The sequence below is a fragment of the Corvus kubaryi genome, unplaced genomic scaffold, assembly GCF_017639235.1.
Source record: "Corvus kubaryi isolate FWS band 111438036 unplaced genomic scaffold, C.kubaryi_AGA036_p1.0 132, whole genome shotgun sequence".
In the NCBI taxonomy this organism is placed as follows: domain Eukaryota; kingdom Metazoa; phylum Chordata; class Aves; order Passeriformes; family Corvidae; genus Corvus; species Corvus kubaryi.
This window is the reverse complement of record NW_024580666.1, coordinates 1,869,996-1,886,816: the sequence shown is the minus strand read 5'-3', so window position 1 is coordinate 1,886,816 and position 16,821 is coordinate 1,869,996. Positions and strand designations below refer to the sequence as shown.

At 42.1% G+C, this 16,821-nt stretch overlaps 1 protein-coding gene across 9 annotated transcripts in view; it reads right to left on the bottom strand.

Moving 5' to 3' along the window:
- ZNF521 (zinc finger protein 521) overlaps window positions 1-16,821 on the bottom strand; it is a 228,993-nt gene that overhangs the window by 41,101 nt on the left and 171,071 nt on the right. The gene's annotated exons all lie outside the window — the stretch shown is intronic.

Genomic DNA, 16,821 nt, shown 5'->3' with positions numbered 1-16,821 from the left:
AACCTCACAGGCAGCAAGTTTCTCTACTTACTCGGCATGTTATGCTTAGTTGTCAGTCTTTCTCCAAACAAAGTGGGGAAAACAAGCACACGAGATGCAAAGATGTGAAGCAGACAGAATATATCCCCCAGCCCCTTCAATTGCTTCCTTCACCTCACTCAAGAAGCAATTTTAAATGTATTAAACTTGGAGGTGAGCAGAGGGATTTAACACTAGGCAGGATTTGAACAACAGAAAATAAGGTCAAGGAGGTGTATTACCCCTCTAGTCATATTTGGAAAAACAGGGGCATTTTAGAAGTAAAAAACCATGGCAAGCTCACTTGCTGTGCCATGATCACTCTGACCAGCAAGAGCCCACTGTTAGATTTTGCAATGCATTTTGCTAGGTGAAGCATGCAGATTTTGATCCCATGACACTTTCAGAAACAAGCAACATATTTTGTTGATGTTCATTTCTGTTTGATTGCTGGACTTGATAAATGACATGGCAGCGGAGAAGAAGAAAAATTGCTGTGTTAAATCCCTGAAAATTATACAGCAGAGAAGGTGGGCAGCTTCTGTAGTTCAGCTGGGCACCAGAAGCCAAAGATCAGAACTGGAAATAACAGCTGACGAGGAATACCACAGAGCAGCAAGGAAACTGAGGTGGGGCAACTGAACTGAAAGCCATATTTGCAAGCCATCTATCCACTCCCTTCTCTTTTCAACATTTTATCTATGTGACTGACACACCCTTTCTCTCCCCTCGACCCCAAAAAGATTAAAAGACAACAAGCTGGCTATGAAGAGAAATAAAAACAACTTGAAAGTGAGCTATAGCAAACAGAAAATTGGCTGATATACCAAAATACCAGCACTTCTCAGAAAATAAACCACTCTGAAGGTCTCAGTAAAAAGTGCCAATACCAGGGAAAGTCCAAATTAAAGTTGTTGCTTTGCCCTTAATTCACTCTGTCGGTAAGATTTGCCTCATGTATAGTACATTATCTTTGAATGACACATTCTGTGCCCTCTGTGCCTGAATCAAAACTCCGTCACATCATGGTAAGTCAAATATACCTGCCAAACAACAGGTATCACCATTAATTCCATGGGAGGCCCTCGTGAAAGAACTGCAATGTTGCATGGCCACAGTTTCAATGATATCTCTTCCCAGCAGTGCAAAACAAATCAATGTTGGAAGAGAAGAGTTTGCCTACAGTCCTGAACATGTGTTTGCCTTTGTGTTAGAGAATCAGCAGACAGCTGGCTAACACTGCCAATAGCGCTGCGATGGTTTCAAGCGTGGGGGAAATACAACATGATGCAACTCTTAAAGAGTTCATGCAACAAGCAACAAATGTCCCTCCTTAGGTCATTTTACCTCTGATAAGAAAAGTGCACATGGAGGGTTGACTGATTTCAGGCAGGCAAACACCAATGGAGCACACAACTTTCTGTGTTGAATAAGCTGCATGTTTTGCAGTGTATTTTTTAAGATGCCACATGAATGATACACGCAAAGGCAGCTTGATTTCTCAAACCTAGTGACTGCCACTGGAAGCTGGGTGTCCATTTGCATTTACACACATTTCAAAAGGATAATCCACCTCTCTTCAGTGGCACTGCAGAAGCAACGCCCTCTTTGCCCCTCTGCTCCCTGTCCATGTGTGTCATTCCCCCAAGCCCCCTCACTGCTTTCACCCAAACATAAATAAAAAGAAAGATCTGCTTCATTACATTTGCTTGCATTAATTGATGTTTAAAAAAGTCTGTTAAAAATAAAACCCAGCAGTGACATTTTTCTTTGCTAAAGCACGATAGCAGCACATTACAAACATTACAAAAAGGTCCCCTGGTAGGATTGTGAAGTTCCACTCTGGCAGTAAAATGCATCTACTGTATGTTCCTTGATTTTCTTTTTTAAATTTAATTTTATTTATTTATTTTTTAATGCGGGATAGGTCACAAATGCAGATAAAACTCCCCATCTCAGCAGTGGGGTTGCAATACTGAGAGAGAGAACTTGGATGGACACAGTGTATTTTTAGCATTTGTTTTACCCCAGTCAAATAAGTGATCCTGTTTACTGGTGGCAATGACGCTCACAGCTATTCAATCCCAGCTTGACATTTTCCCTACGGCTGCACCTCTCTTGCTTTTGCATGACTTGGGTGGTTCTGAAGGATGCAATACTTCGTGCCCAGAGGTCCTTTTGACATTTTAGAACAATGCATTCATCAGGCTGCTGGTCTCCTGAGGTACAACCGGAGCAGCAGAAAAACTAAGGAACCATAGAACCCAGCCCACTCACCCATTCTCCAAGAAATCTCTCCTTATGCCAGCTGACTTACTGGTTTCTGGGAAAACAGTCTCAAGCCAAGTAAAAGACTGCACTGCCTTCAGGGAAGGTGAGCACAGATGCTAAATTAGGCCTGGCAGGGTTGCAAAAGTGGGGAGAAATAGAAACAAAGGGGTCAATTGTTTTCATGTCTCTGGTGTTGCCTACCAGGGTAAATATAGCTTCTCTTCTCTTGCCTCTCTCTGTACCCAGGGCTTTGTAAAATGTCCTGAGCATCTGCAGAACCAGGCCCCTAATCCTGCTGCTTGCATAAGCTTTGCCAAATCCTTAATGTCCAGTCACTCAAATCTTCTCAAAAATGTATTTTTCTAGACCATCTGAAGATGTCTGAGAGCAAAGGAGATGTGGGCAAGTAAGTGATTCTTTGGCTGTAACCTGTCTGAGTTTGAAGAAATGAGAACAGCAGGATATACTGTCACCTGGCCTTTTTACCCATTCCCCACAGCTCACACTACATTCCAGGCGGGTGGCCCTAGCCCAGAGAACCTCTCTGTGTGAGGACAAGCAGCCAGAAAAGAATGTGACTGGGAATACTGAATAAGGCACACATATTTGTGCCCTTTTTTCTGAAACAAATAGTCACTCCAGGCAAGCATGGCAGAACTTAGATGTTGAAGAGGACACAGAGCTGGACAAGGTAGAGCTGTGCAGGGGTCCAGACAGCATTTCTTCAAAGCACAAGAGCCCTGTGACAAAAGATAATGGGACATTGGCTGTGACTCCAGAAATAGGTGTTCAAAGCTGTGAGCTTTAGAGGAGCACAGAGGTAGGGATAAAGGAATCTCAACAAGGGAGCATAAGCAGGGTTAGATAGAAATCTTTGAAAATGATCACAGGATGCTTGTACTTGATAAAGGGGTAAAAGTAACACAAATAAATGTAAGTAAACCACATTAAATCAGTATCCAAAACCAGCTTGGTGTCTGCAGTTGTATAGTCTGAGGAAAAACAGCATGGTTAAAGTGAAATATAACTTGGCTTCTAATAAGAGTACTGGCTGTAGAGGTGGAAAGAAATGGAGAGATCTTTGAGATGATGAGAAGGAAAAAGCAGTGGGATTTAGAGACGGGAATGGGTGGATTAATGGAGCAAAAAGGAGCCAAAAATAACAGTGGAGGAATATTGAGAGAGAACATTACTGACAGGTGTCTGCTAGTTATGATTATATATCTCTTCTAATGCTGGTGTTATATTAGACTCTATCTTAACACAGATATTATTTCTGTCTTTGAAGTTCCTAATCAAAAGAGAAAAAGAAATACTTTCTCTCTTTTACAGGACTTAGCAAAATCAAGCAGTGAATGAAGTACGCTGCAGAGAGAGAAGCTGTAAGAACAGCAATACGGATACATGTGTATTAATAAAAGATACATGCATATACATTTCAAATTGCATATAGAAATGATGCTTGAACTGCAACTTAAGCAGGGTTACTCCTGAAACCATAGCCAGAGCAAGTCTCTAATATCAACTTGAACGAGGAGGAGTAGGCATTTTTCCCCTGATCCAAGCCTAATGGGGCTGCACAGGAGAAGAAGAGGTGATTTTATGTGAAGCTGGTGAATACTTTTTTTTGTAGGAGACTGCAGTCAACTTGATTGTTGTGTTTTACCAGCAAAATAGCTGCAGCTGCAACCAGCTACATTTAGGTACTTAGTAATGTGTTAACAGGTAGCTATGCACACAAAAATGAAATCCAGTCAAGACAAGATGAACTTTGATCCTCAACCTATCTTTTGCAAAGCAGCACCAAGGGACTATGTTTTTTTCTTAGCAGCTTTCACACTGATACTATCACAACAATTAGTGCTTTTGAGACATGCTGGTGGGATTGACAGCTGGCTGATGACACAGCACAGCCTGGAGACTGCCGTTAGATCATCACTATTGACAGGTTATCCGCTCGCTCCTCACTACTGAAAAGTTATTCTGTGTTTTGGCAATTGCAAGTTACTTTTTTTTTTAATGAAAATAAAATTTTGTTTTATTCACACCTAAACTGACAACACAACTGCCCCCAAAATGTGTTTCACAAGGGGCAATCCCAATGTTTTACTGCCATCATTACAGACACCCTGCAAATATTTTTAAGGCAGATTTTCTCATCACCATATGGGAAAAAAAATGCTGGAAGAGAATTTTCATTAATCCTTTTAACTGCTGTGTAAGATGCGGAAGAGGAGGTGTGTGCATACATACACACATATGTGTATTTGTCTCCATGTCAAATTTACAAATCTAAATTAAGTTGCAGGGAACTATGGTAAAGACCAGTAACTGTAGTACAGGGGGAGCGTCCCAGCTGAACAGAAGGAGAAGATGAACACAAGTTACCCAGGATTAAAATCAAGCAAACCATTCTGCATGCACTGGAAAGCAAGAAATAGTTGTTTTCCCCAGATTTGTGTTTCCCAGTTGATTGACTGTGTCCAAGAATGTACATGCATGGTCTCTCCCAGGCCCTATTTCTCCATTCTCTTCTACAGAATCTGTAACATTTAGGAAGGGCTGAATCTCAGCACATAATTTTTCCTGTCTGGGAACATTGTACAGATTATTGTCTTCCACTCAACTGCATTCTCATGAAGTCTAGAAGTACAGCTGTCTTAGAGCCCTCTCTCCTTCTGTGACATGAACAAACAGGGAAGACTGACACTCGGACAGACGTGTACTGTGGCCATGTGACTGCTGCATAACATAATATCCTGAAGAAACAGGGCTTCATACATACTCTGAACTTTCTGGCTTTATTAGTAACATAAACTACAGCATTCTAAATATATATCATTCAGTTACAGATCACTTTGGGTTAGGTGTGGGGAAGAAAAAACCTCTGCTGTTCCAGGTGTCCCAAGGACTGTCCCTCTATTGCCACCTGCTACAAGTCCCAGCCAGTGCTGAGCAGCCTGGCTGATCCCAGGTGACCCCAGCACACCTCCCCATGCATCACTTCACAGTACAGGGGAAAAAAAAAAACAGAGCATGTTTTTCACAGGCAGCCTGGCTGACATCCTTTGAACTCACCTGCTGTAAGACTTGGGACATGAACTCACTGTTAGCAGGCCAGCATGCAGTGATTTACCAAGCAAGACAGGTGTTATTTCCTTTGCAAAGTGAGCACTCGGAGTGCCTTTGCAAGCGTTTGGGGCAGGGGCTGCTTTTTGCACATCTTTGTACTATCACTGAGTGTTATTGTGGTGCTGGTCCTGGACTCCACACTAAACTTCAGTAAATTCCCTGAATGCTGGTCTGGTTTTCCCTACCAGTACAATAAAGGAAGCCAAACCAAGGGCTTCTTCCTGTATGCTCCACAATGCCTCATGATAACACTGAGCTCCCAATGGATACCCAGCATCTCACACATGGCTCTGACACCCTGCTGAATGAGGCCCTCCCAGCAGACTTCCAACTGACCCTCTTGCTTTCCAGGACCTCAGAACAGGTGATAGAAGAGCCATCAAAACACTAAAAAGACAAAAGCCTAAAGCAACAAAATGCTAAATCGAAACAGGCCATGGGCACTGGCCTCTGCTATCAGTTATGGATATGAAGCACTGTTTCATGATAATGCCTTGAGTAAAATCCCTTCAGTAGAATGAGACACTTCTTTCTGTGGGGAGTGGGCAGGGAGCTAGAGAAAGGCTAATGACTTTCAAAAGTATTAAAAAAAAAGTCTCTATCTATCTATCTATCTATCTATATGGATAAAGAAAAGTCTAATGCTTTCTAATTTGAAGAAAACATCTCATGGAAGACACTAGACAGTAGCTAGGGGCCTCTGACTGACAGCTCTTGGGTCTTCTCCGTACCTTTGATCTGCATTATGAAATGTTAATGTCCACCACGTCAGGACTTGTTACATAAATATACCCTTTCTCTAACTGCTCAGTCCTGCACATCACAACTTCCATTCATATTATCCATTTATATTTAAATGCTGACTTGGAGCTTATACCCAGAAGCACTGACATTTTTTAACAGGAGCAGCTAAACTAGGGTAAACTGCTAAATATAATTTATTGATGATAAAGAGCTTGGTTCAGATTAAATTCCAGCAATTTAATAATGAACACATTCACATCCTGCATCCGGAATATGTATATGCATGTGTTTTCCCCTCCTCATTTAACTGGGAGAAGGGGGTCTCGGAATCTGTGATTTCCTGTTGATTAGATGTGAAGCAACCACAAGCACATATTTTTGATATCTCTATTAACAGACTGTTCATGTCTAACTGCAAAACTTGGTTGCACTTCTCTCAACATCTTTGCCCAAGACAGACCAGTAAACACAATTCCTCTCTCTATAATTAGCCTTTTCTCCAAGGGCCCTGAAGTAAGTCTGCATGCCGTAGATTTAATATCCAGTGCTATATCCATATGTGCTGCCCTTGCCTGGTCCCAGAGCATATAAACTCCCCTATTAGCAGCCTTGACTGCTTAATTATGCAGATTTTTTTTGTACCCGCCTGCCTGTAAAATTACTGTGTCTAACCTTTTTTTTCTCCCTCCTCTTTGCACCATGCTGGCCATTCTAATGAAATCGGCATAGGGGAAAGGGCCTGATTTGCAGTTATGGAGGCTGGATCGTACTGGCAATCTGTCCTTAGTGGGAGTTACAAAAGAAGTCAAATGCCTTCATCTGGTTCTCCCCTCTCATCCCCAAGGTGATTGAGTTCACTTCCTGATGCTTCCCAAGTTTTCCTCGGGCTGTCCAATCAGCGCATCCACCAGGGAGCCCAGCCTAGCTTGCAACAGTCTCCGTATCTAGTTACAGCCCCACCAGGGACAGTCAACTATCCACCCCCAAGCCTTCAGATGAAAACCTTTTCTAACAAGGCCGCCCAGCGCCAATGAAATAACACACATCTGCATATCCACTGGGTCCCATGTTTCTTGTGCTCATGGATTATGTATCTTGCAGCCTCTAATAAAGAAATGCAGTTCTTTGTTTAATGTTTATCTTGTGCTTGTTAAGCAAATGCTAATGTTGTATCAGAATGCTTTAGTGCTATTTGGGTTTTTGGTGATTTACTACAAGACAATCTGCTGTGAAGTAAATTTAGAGGGGAGGGGGAAGGAAAAAAAAAAACAACATTCTGGCTTAGAGGGAGTGAGAGAGAGAGTGGTTTGACAGAGAAGGAGCAAGAGGCAGAGGGAAAGACAGAGAGCGCAACAGCTCCCAGTATGACTTCCCTAACCCCCGGCTGACATGCCCAGTTCATCACTAGCCGGTCCGATACCTGGAGGTACAGAATCAACCCACTATGATTTCCAAAAGGGATGAGATGATAACTTCCCCTTCAGTGATAAGGTAAACAGTGTCCTGAAGGGTAAACAAAAAATAAAAAAACGCCTTTTGTTGTCTGCCTTTGTGCCCTGATGGTTAGCACTGTGCTGTGTTATTCACAGACCACAGGGAAGCCCTAGATTTAATTGTTCATGCCTGGCTCTGCTAGAAATAGGCAAAAGAGAATATGAGGTATTCAGAACCCCCTTCTTCAAATTATTTTTTCTTCCCTCCCCCCTTAGGGAGGGGAAGAGAGGAGATCTGGAAGCTGATGAACAAATTAATGTCCTCTATTTACCCTTTGGCAAGACAGAATATAGACATCCACAGTGCTAAGTGCTCCTGTTAGTCTCCACTCAATTCCTTCAACAATGTTTTAAACGAAGATGTAAGTTCTGGAGTTCTGTTTATTTTTCTTCTACAAATGAATAAAATGCAGATCTCCAAAAGGAGGAGTTGAGTGCTAACTAGAAATGCAGCTGCCCACATACCCCCCCCCTTTCATGCCACAATATACTTTTCAGCAACCAGTCTTTGTCACAAAATCAGTTGATTTTAAAGTCTGCATGAAATAAGGTTGCACAAGGTCCCCTTGATTCTGGGTCAAACCAGAATTACAGCTTAAAACAATTTTGTGGATGAACAATGCTACACCTTCAACATGAAGGAAGCCCAAAAGACACTGGTGGATTTCAGTATGGAGATATCTTCTGGAATCACAAAGCTATCGTGCAGTAAGGCAGTAAACTACAGTTTATTCCTGTTGCAGACACGTGCATTCTGAGCACATGAATATCCCATGTATTGCAACGCTCCTATTCCCTGAGCATACCTTGTACCCTGCTGTCCAAGAGTGTGACAGTGTGACAGTACGTGAATGCATCAAAGTGCTACAGCCACAGATATACACAATTACTAATTGCAAACACTCAACATTTTTAAACCTTACATTGTTTATTCTGAAAGGAAACTGGCACTAGAGTAAGCTGGTGCTCAGTTTTCTGGACTGAGAACAATGGACACTGAAAGTCCTGAGGAAATGGTGAGGAGAAATTATGTGAGCTTTTCTGCCTTGTCCCCTTTTTATGTGCCTTGATTTTCTTTTCAGTTAGTAAGAGGGACTCTATTTTTTGAACCCATTCAAACCTCTATGTTAGCTGCTGAAACTGCTGATAAAATGTGCCTCTTCATAAATACCAGTTGGATATTTTGGTGCTATTTATTTAGAAGGAGCTGAATTCTCATTTTGAACCAAAAATCTACTATCATCAAGTAGACTCACCTAAGATCATATATGTTCTATTAAGTAGAGGAATCTGTCTCCTATTAGCTAGCTCAGCCCTCTAAGCAGCTTAAGAACACAAGACACCTGTGTTTTTCTTCCACTGCTTTCTCTTTTCCCTGCTTTCCTTCATCAAAATGAAGTAAATTTTCATCTAAGTGGTATATTTAATTTTTTTGTATTTGGGGTATTACTATACAAAGCCACTGTAAGCTCCACACACTCTGCTAATGCGCCATTTATTACTAGATACAATTCAAGGTCTTGACTGTAATCTTTTAAAGCCCCTAATGACCTAGGGTTGGGATGCATTTGAGACTTTCTCTCCACGTAGAGTCCACCAAGAAAATTGAGCTCAATAGGAACAGCAAACCTGACAGTGTTCCCATTTAAATCCTTTAGAGCAAGGGAGCTTCTCCATAAGTTAACTGTAGAATCCGTATCTGACCTGCTGACTTCAGCCAACTCTACACAACAGCATCATCACCATGAACTGGCTGCATGGAAACCCTGTCAGAGACTTCATTTCTCTCCTGCAGTCTCCATCAAAGCTACCTTTGGTAATCACTACAGCTGAGAACACCGCTCAGCATAAATTAAGAAAAAGGCTCAAGGACACAATGAGTCTGTGGTGTAGGTATGCTTGGCCTTAAATACTGGAAATCTTCAGCCTCCAGCCTGTGCTTGATAAAGAATGGCCATTATAAATAGGAGGCTTGACCTAGTGACTAGGATTTGTGTACAGGTCACCTTACTGCAATGGTAAAGTTGTCTTCCCCTAACCAGTCTGTGTTTTTCCAGTTTCCACACCAACAGATTCTTATTAGACATCACTAATGCACGTGCCCCTGATAGCCTGTAGTTCCCCTTGTATAGCTTGCCATGCTTTTCTTCTGTGTGGTACGATAGCAGCTGACATAGAGTGGGAGATGTGAGATGTTCCTTTGTTAAATGCCAACAATCCCTGTCTTTTTTTTTTTTTTTTTAAGCATCTGAGAGTTGTACAGATATTTTCAAGAAGCATTTAAAAAGCATCTCTTAAAACTCAAAACTGACTGCTATGGATCTAAGCAGGAAAACTGCACAGGTATCAAACCATAATAGTGATGAAGCTATATCCTAAATACCCTTAAGTACCTGCTTGTCTATTTTGTCTTGACAGATCATATCATAGAATCATTGAAAATAGAGTTGGAAGGGACCTTAAAAGGTCACTTAGAGCATCCCCCTGCCTTAAGGCAGGATCAGCTATGCTGTACAATTCAGATGACCTCAAACTAATGAAGCAGAAAGGATGATGGCTAAAATGCCAGTGGATTAAGCCCAGTTCTGAATGTATTGATTACAAGGAAAAGAGCATTTGAAATCTGCTGGAACTGTGCAAGAGTCAAAGAAAACAGGTGCTTAACAAGCTGGTTAATCCAGGTTGTTTGCTTCAGGTGATGGAGTCAAGTGTTTCAGACTGTGAAGAATTATTTTCAGGATCTAGTCAGATCCAGACAGGTTTCTTGTGGCTGTGCAAGCTCTAAAGGAGATATAGGGGTGTTTGATAACTACCTGTCAGAGTCAATTTGCAAGAGTCACCATGAGGTCTTGAGTAATAGTCTCTAAGAATAATGAGTCTTTTCTGCTTGAATTTCAGCCTGTGATGTTTCCCGAATTTCTGGAAGTGACATGACACACACAATAAAGCCTAAGAGTCAAATCCAAGTGTCTCCTACATAAAGAACAGCTGCTCTGTCAATGGAAGATACCAATGACCTAAATATGAGAGAGGAGAGGGAGTTTGGGCCCAAAAGTTGCTACCTTTGACATTTACCTTCAATGCTGGGACACTGTTGAGGGAGGATTGATGGGGTGATTCCCCCCCACTCCTGACCCGATAGGTCACAAACGCCTTCCCTGCAAGATTCTGCTCTGTCATCAGTGTTGTCAAGGTGCAAAGGGAGAACCAGGAGACATGTAAGAAAAGCAACATGAATCACAGCATATTCGGGTACCAGGGCAGACAGACCTGTAAACCTCCATCTCTTCTGATTTGAACTAGGAAAAGTATTTTACCTAAGCATCTCACAGGTACTGATGAACACGGCAGAGAAACCAGGCTAAAGCTCCACCCAAATAAACTGCACTTTAAGTAACAAGAAAAAAATGTGTGGAAGTACATTGGCAAATGATTATTAAGGCTTACCTTCTAAACCCGTTTATTTGGAGAAAAATTGTTTGTATTACCTATTCAGGTAATAGTGACTACTAAGAGCTCCTCTTATCACTTTTGCTTAGCAGGAAGATTGTATTTTCACAATATGAGCTGATAGAGATGCTATCTGCCTTTGCCCCTGGAGGTAGGATATTTGTACTTATGGGGCTTTCATTGCAGGCCCATGCAGTAACTGCAGGTACTGTAGACTATAATCCTTGAAGAACTACAGTGTCTAACTACTAATTTCTAGGTAAAATTCAGCATGTTGGTTTTAAGATTCAAAGCCCTAGCTGGTTTGAACTGAGAGATGGTATTTTTCTTCATAGAAAAGGTGGCAACTCTGGTCAGAAATGCTCAGCTCACCAGCACTATTCTGGCACAACCAGGTGGATACTAATGCCAGGAGGTTTTGTTCAGGGATTTGTAGATTTAGACCTTGTTATCCAAAAGAGTTCAACAAGACTGGAATCTGGTTGTTTTTGGAAATGGCCTCCTGCGAGAAGCCGGTTGGCAATAAGAGGGGTTCATGTGGAAGGTCTGTAGGACAAGACTCTGACTGGGTAATGTTCTGGAACTGGGAAAGGTTTATGTGGTTTTGTTAAATATTTAGTAAACTCTATTCTACTTTTGTGCCATGAAACATGAGAGCAGCACAAAATCACAAAATCAGTTAATTAAAATTGAAATACAATCTCAAACTTCAGAATGGCAGAGCACCTTCACAGAAAGAAATCCTCCCTTACCCACCTCTCTCACATTTACAGCACTGAGGAATCAGCAGATTGCATGACAAGATTCTCCTTGATGGTTTCTGAAGTGACAGAGATAGTCTGTAGGGTGGGCTAAAGTGAATTGTGCAATGTAAAGGAGAAAACACAATTATTGACCGAGCACCTCAAACCCTCAAGTACATGATACCAGAAATCAACGATGCCGTGTAAAAGCTGTTTAATTGATGGTGTTGGAACCCCTCTGGTCATGCTGACAGCTTCAGAAATGATGACACAGTATGTATCAGCAACGTTTGTATGAGTGTCAATGTCTCTGTGCATGTATTTATGAACGTATCTTCTCTGCTGTCCCAGTTGTTGGCAGATCCTTGGAGTACCTGAAGGGGATGGGTGGTTTGTGGAGTGTGCCAAAGTGTGGTAGGAGGTACAATATTGTTAGGAGGTGATATTGGGTGGCCCATCACGGGTGTTCCAAAAGGAGAAACAAGAAGAGCTGCAAACCCTATGCCACAATGTTGGAAGCAGAATTTTCTGACGGAACATTACAGCGAATGCAACTTCTTTCAGCTGTATAAGGAGTGTCAGAGAATGGCAATCAACATTGTGACAGTTCTTTTGTTTTTAGCTGAATATTTTTTTAAAACAGACTACAAGCTCACTGCAGTATTTGAACTTCTTTCAGTCTTAAAATACATGCTTTCCCATGCATTTTTCTTCTGGTCTCTGATGGGTCAGTCTCTCTCTTCTTTTTTTTTTTTTAATTTAAAAGCCCCATCAAATAAGGGTTTTTTTCCCCCTTTCTTCTAAAAGCTAATATTGGGGTTGAGGGCCAAACAATATAATGATGCAGTATTACTTGCATTATTCCTGAAGCTATTTGATTTTGACAAGCCCACATTTGGTAATTAACATGAGAATGCCCCCTTGGGCTGTTCTCCTGTTAGCTAAAATATCTTATAAATTACTGTAATAAAAGGAAAAAGTGAACACACTGCCTGTCAATGTTTCAACTTATCTAGCAGGAAGAGAAGACAATGCCATGATCTGGAAACACGCACATGCCAAATGGATGCATAAATTACACTGTCTATGCCCATCTGAACCAGTCACCTGTCTGTCAGTGAAAAATATACACATAATAGTGTGTAGGAAAAGAAAAGTGCATTACTATTTGTATGGTATTTCTGTAGATATGGAACAGCATCTGCATCTCTCGCAGTCCACAGATGTATTTCTAGCCCATTACCAGATAGAACAAACTGGTAATTTTTTTTAGTAGAAGTGGTAGCCAGTGTGGAGTGTGTCAGATGGCAGGATTCACCTCTTCACCTGTTCTGTTAGGAGTCATGTCCATGGGGCTGCCTATACTTGGTTGCATTGGAAATCCTGCTCCAAATAGTCTGAACGCCCTGTGTCTACCGTCAGTTTTGCAAATACACCCTTCTGGTGCTTTGAACTCAGAGACCGACAGCCCAGCAGCCAGACTTACATGGCAGTTTCTGCTGTCCTGTCATCTGTGGTATAATAACATCCTGCAGCAAACATAAAAATCCACTGCTAACATCAAATGTATTCAAAACTGGGCACAAATATAAACCACGCAAACACATCTTGCATATCCCAGTGCAGCAGGCTGAATGCCCTTACACAACCTGTTCAAAATAATGGAATTTGACATGAAAGAAAGTGCCTTGTATAATACTTCCTGGCAGGTACAATATTTTCCTTTATTTATGAATGCAGGTGCTGGCAAAAAAAATAGAAATGAGTGAAGTTTTCTTTCCTTAGAAACACGTTTTATGTTTTTTTCTCTTCTGATTGCAAAACTCTTAATGCAGAAGAGCAGAGAAACTGGGGGGCAAAGAAATCTATGCTTTATACAGGACTTGTTTACTCTGTGTATATGGTTGTGAAACTGGAAGTACAGAGGATGAACACACCAGACAAACTGACAAAGAACTCACATGACTACTTAAAGGGTTTGCTTCTTTCCAAAAGAAAGCATTAATTAAAAGCACCAAACATGCTGAAATAATCTCTGTGACAACTTATTTTCTAGGCTCTTTTGATCAAAGATTTGCCACCTTCACTAATATAAAGTACCAGATTGCTGCAAGAGCAATAGTTTTCGAGTTCGATCTTGAGGACCCTTTTTATTTTCCTGTTAAAGGCCTTGCAAAATCAATGCCTATAAATCGTAGACTTATTGATAAAAATTCTGGGGCATGCAACTGAATGTAGATCAAAAAATGCCTGTGTTTAATCCATTGCAGACATAATTTGCTACTATTGCTGAATTTTAAAAGGATCTGATCCAAAGCAATGTCACGTTCCCAGATCTGTGCCATAGCCTACTGACATTTGATCACAAATATGACTGCATTTTCCTTGTGACAGCTGGGACACAATGCAAGCCAGCTGATCCAGTTCCTCCTGTAAAGAGCAGGAATATAGGAAGCTGGTTTGTCCCAAGCATACCATGCAATTTTATACATCAGGCTGCAAAGTTATTACGTGCAGCCTACTAAAACTTACAAATGACCATTTCACCTTTGCTTTTTCTACAGCAGGCAAAAACCTAAGGAACAATTCTCTTCTGGATGAGTTTTCCAATGACTCGATGCTGCAGTCACCAGGTCAGAGGTAATGAGGGCTGCACAGCTTACAGTGCCACAGCTCCAGCTTGGTTAGATCAATGGCCTACAATTACCTACAAACAAGTCAGACACCAATCAATGGTTTGTTATTTCCTGTACAAGTTGTGCAGGGAAACTTTGCTAGGTCAGGGAAAATCACAGTGGAGGCAACGGCTGCACCTGCTTGCAGTGCCTATCATGCCAAAACCCCTTATGAGTAACCTTGAAGATCCTGTAATATGGTTAGAGGCCACAGGGACAATCTGGGTTCCTCAGATGAGCCTGGTTTCTCTGGCCCGGCATCAGGTCCAAAGGCTACTCTGCCATTATAAGTTGGAAAACCTAAAGGATGCTAATGAATAAAAAGAACCTAGCTCAAACCTCAGAATGTCAAATTCCAAACCAGGGCACATCATGGCACCACAGCACAGCCTAGATCTGAAGTTTTATTTTTACAGCTATCATGGCACTAAAAACTGCAATATGAGCCAAATCCATTCCAACAGATTCATTTATTTTTGAGAGATGTCAAAGGTGCCAGATTGATAGCCCTGGTGAGCAACATTTTCAATTTCTCTGCACACCAGGCGCAGCACAGGCAGCAGCAGTGCTAGCCTCCTGCCCGTGCTTCCCATCCAAGCCTCTGCGGTCCGGAGAGGGACCACCTAGATGCAGTGCAGAGCTATCTCTGTATTACCTAGAGCTATTTCTGTGCAGTCAGCCTGTGTCCTCACTGCTGTGCTACTCTCAATGAAAGCACCACCCACGGCAGATGTGTTTTTGTGAGGAACATTTGTCTGCCGAAAACCGGAATGGGAACGAGACTCATTTGTGCACAAGTCATCAAATGTCTAGGAGGTCTTAACAGCTGTGCTCACACTACCAAGGTGGTATGACCTGGCAGCAGTAACCTTAATGCTCCCGTCCCTCATTATTAGTGTTGTTTAGTGCAGACAATGCCCTACCTTTGTATAAAGACAGCAGACACAGGCAGTCTTGGACACAATTTCACCAGTTTTCTCAAACACCCCAGTTACACTCATTACCTTTCCTGCACGCACATATGCCTGCCCCCTACCTTTTCGGTGATGTTTCTCATGCTGAAAATGCCAAGGGATTAGCTAGGAACAGCTCCTCTCTACAGAGCTATCACCCCAATTTTAAAATAAGGAAGAAAATAAAAGGCAAGGAAAATGGTTAGAGCGTGCTACTTGATCAAATACACACGTAACTAAGCTGACATAAACATGCCTCTGTTTCCTGTAATACTTTTTTAAAAGTAGAGGAGCAGAGCAGGAGTCCTGCTGGATTTCCCTTAGCAACCTGACAGGAGCCCACAAGGTCAGCTAGCAGGAAGCGTAGAAAATTATACAGTGGGGAATTATCAGCTAAATTATTTCACTATACTCAGGATTTTTACTGTTCCTCCCAAGACGGTGGCCTCTTGCTACTTGCAATAGTAGCAAGAATAAAAGGACAGAAATGACAAAAGAAATATTTAAAAAATGCATGTTTTATGTGCCTCCTGAAGACAGTGACTTTAATGCCCAACTCATTTTTTGTTGTTGATTTTAGATCAAAGGCCTGATCCATAGCTGTGGCTAACATGCACGAAAGAGGCTGTGTCTGTGTGCACGCAGCTGCATGTACCCACGCAGGTGCATGAAGGTGACTTAAAATTCACCTTTCCACCTCCCAGTTCTGCTGCTGTCTCTAGCCAAGCCCATGCCAAACTACAGCAACCTGGGGTCTGCTCAAAATCCAGGCAGCTGAGAATGAACCTGGGAAGTAGGGCTACAAAACCTGCCTTTGCTGTCACCCCAGGATGGAAGGGGTAAAGTACGAAGTCTCCCAGCTGAAGCACCATCACTTGAGGACCTACATGAGAGGAAGGCACAAGCTCCCAAGCCCACTTTGCCTGCTTTAGGAGCTGTTCATTGGGGTGCTGTGGGATGGAGGCTTTTCCCTGCCACCACTGCTCTGATCCTAGTATTAGGTATGTCCTGGTTCTAGGGGAGGAGGAAGAGAAACCGGGAAGACCGCTCACAATGTGGCTCGTTTCACAGATCTGCGAGCATGATTTATCAATTAACAGGTAATGAAAAAAAATTCCTTGCAATTAAAGCCTTGATTTTGCTCAAACAGGAAGCAGTACCATGCCACCGTGTACTCCTGAGAGACAGGCAGCTCCTGTCACTAATGTGGAGCACAGCTAATCTTAACAGATTCACTGCAGGCCCCTTGAGAGATGCCATGCTGATGAAGGAAGATACAGTAGGGAGCCCCCCTCCCTCCCCACAGGGCCTGGCTGATTGCAAAGCCGACAGAAAGGTGGAG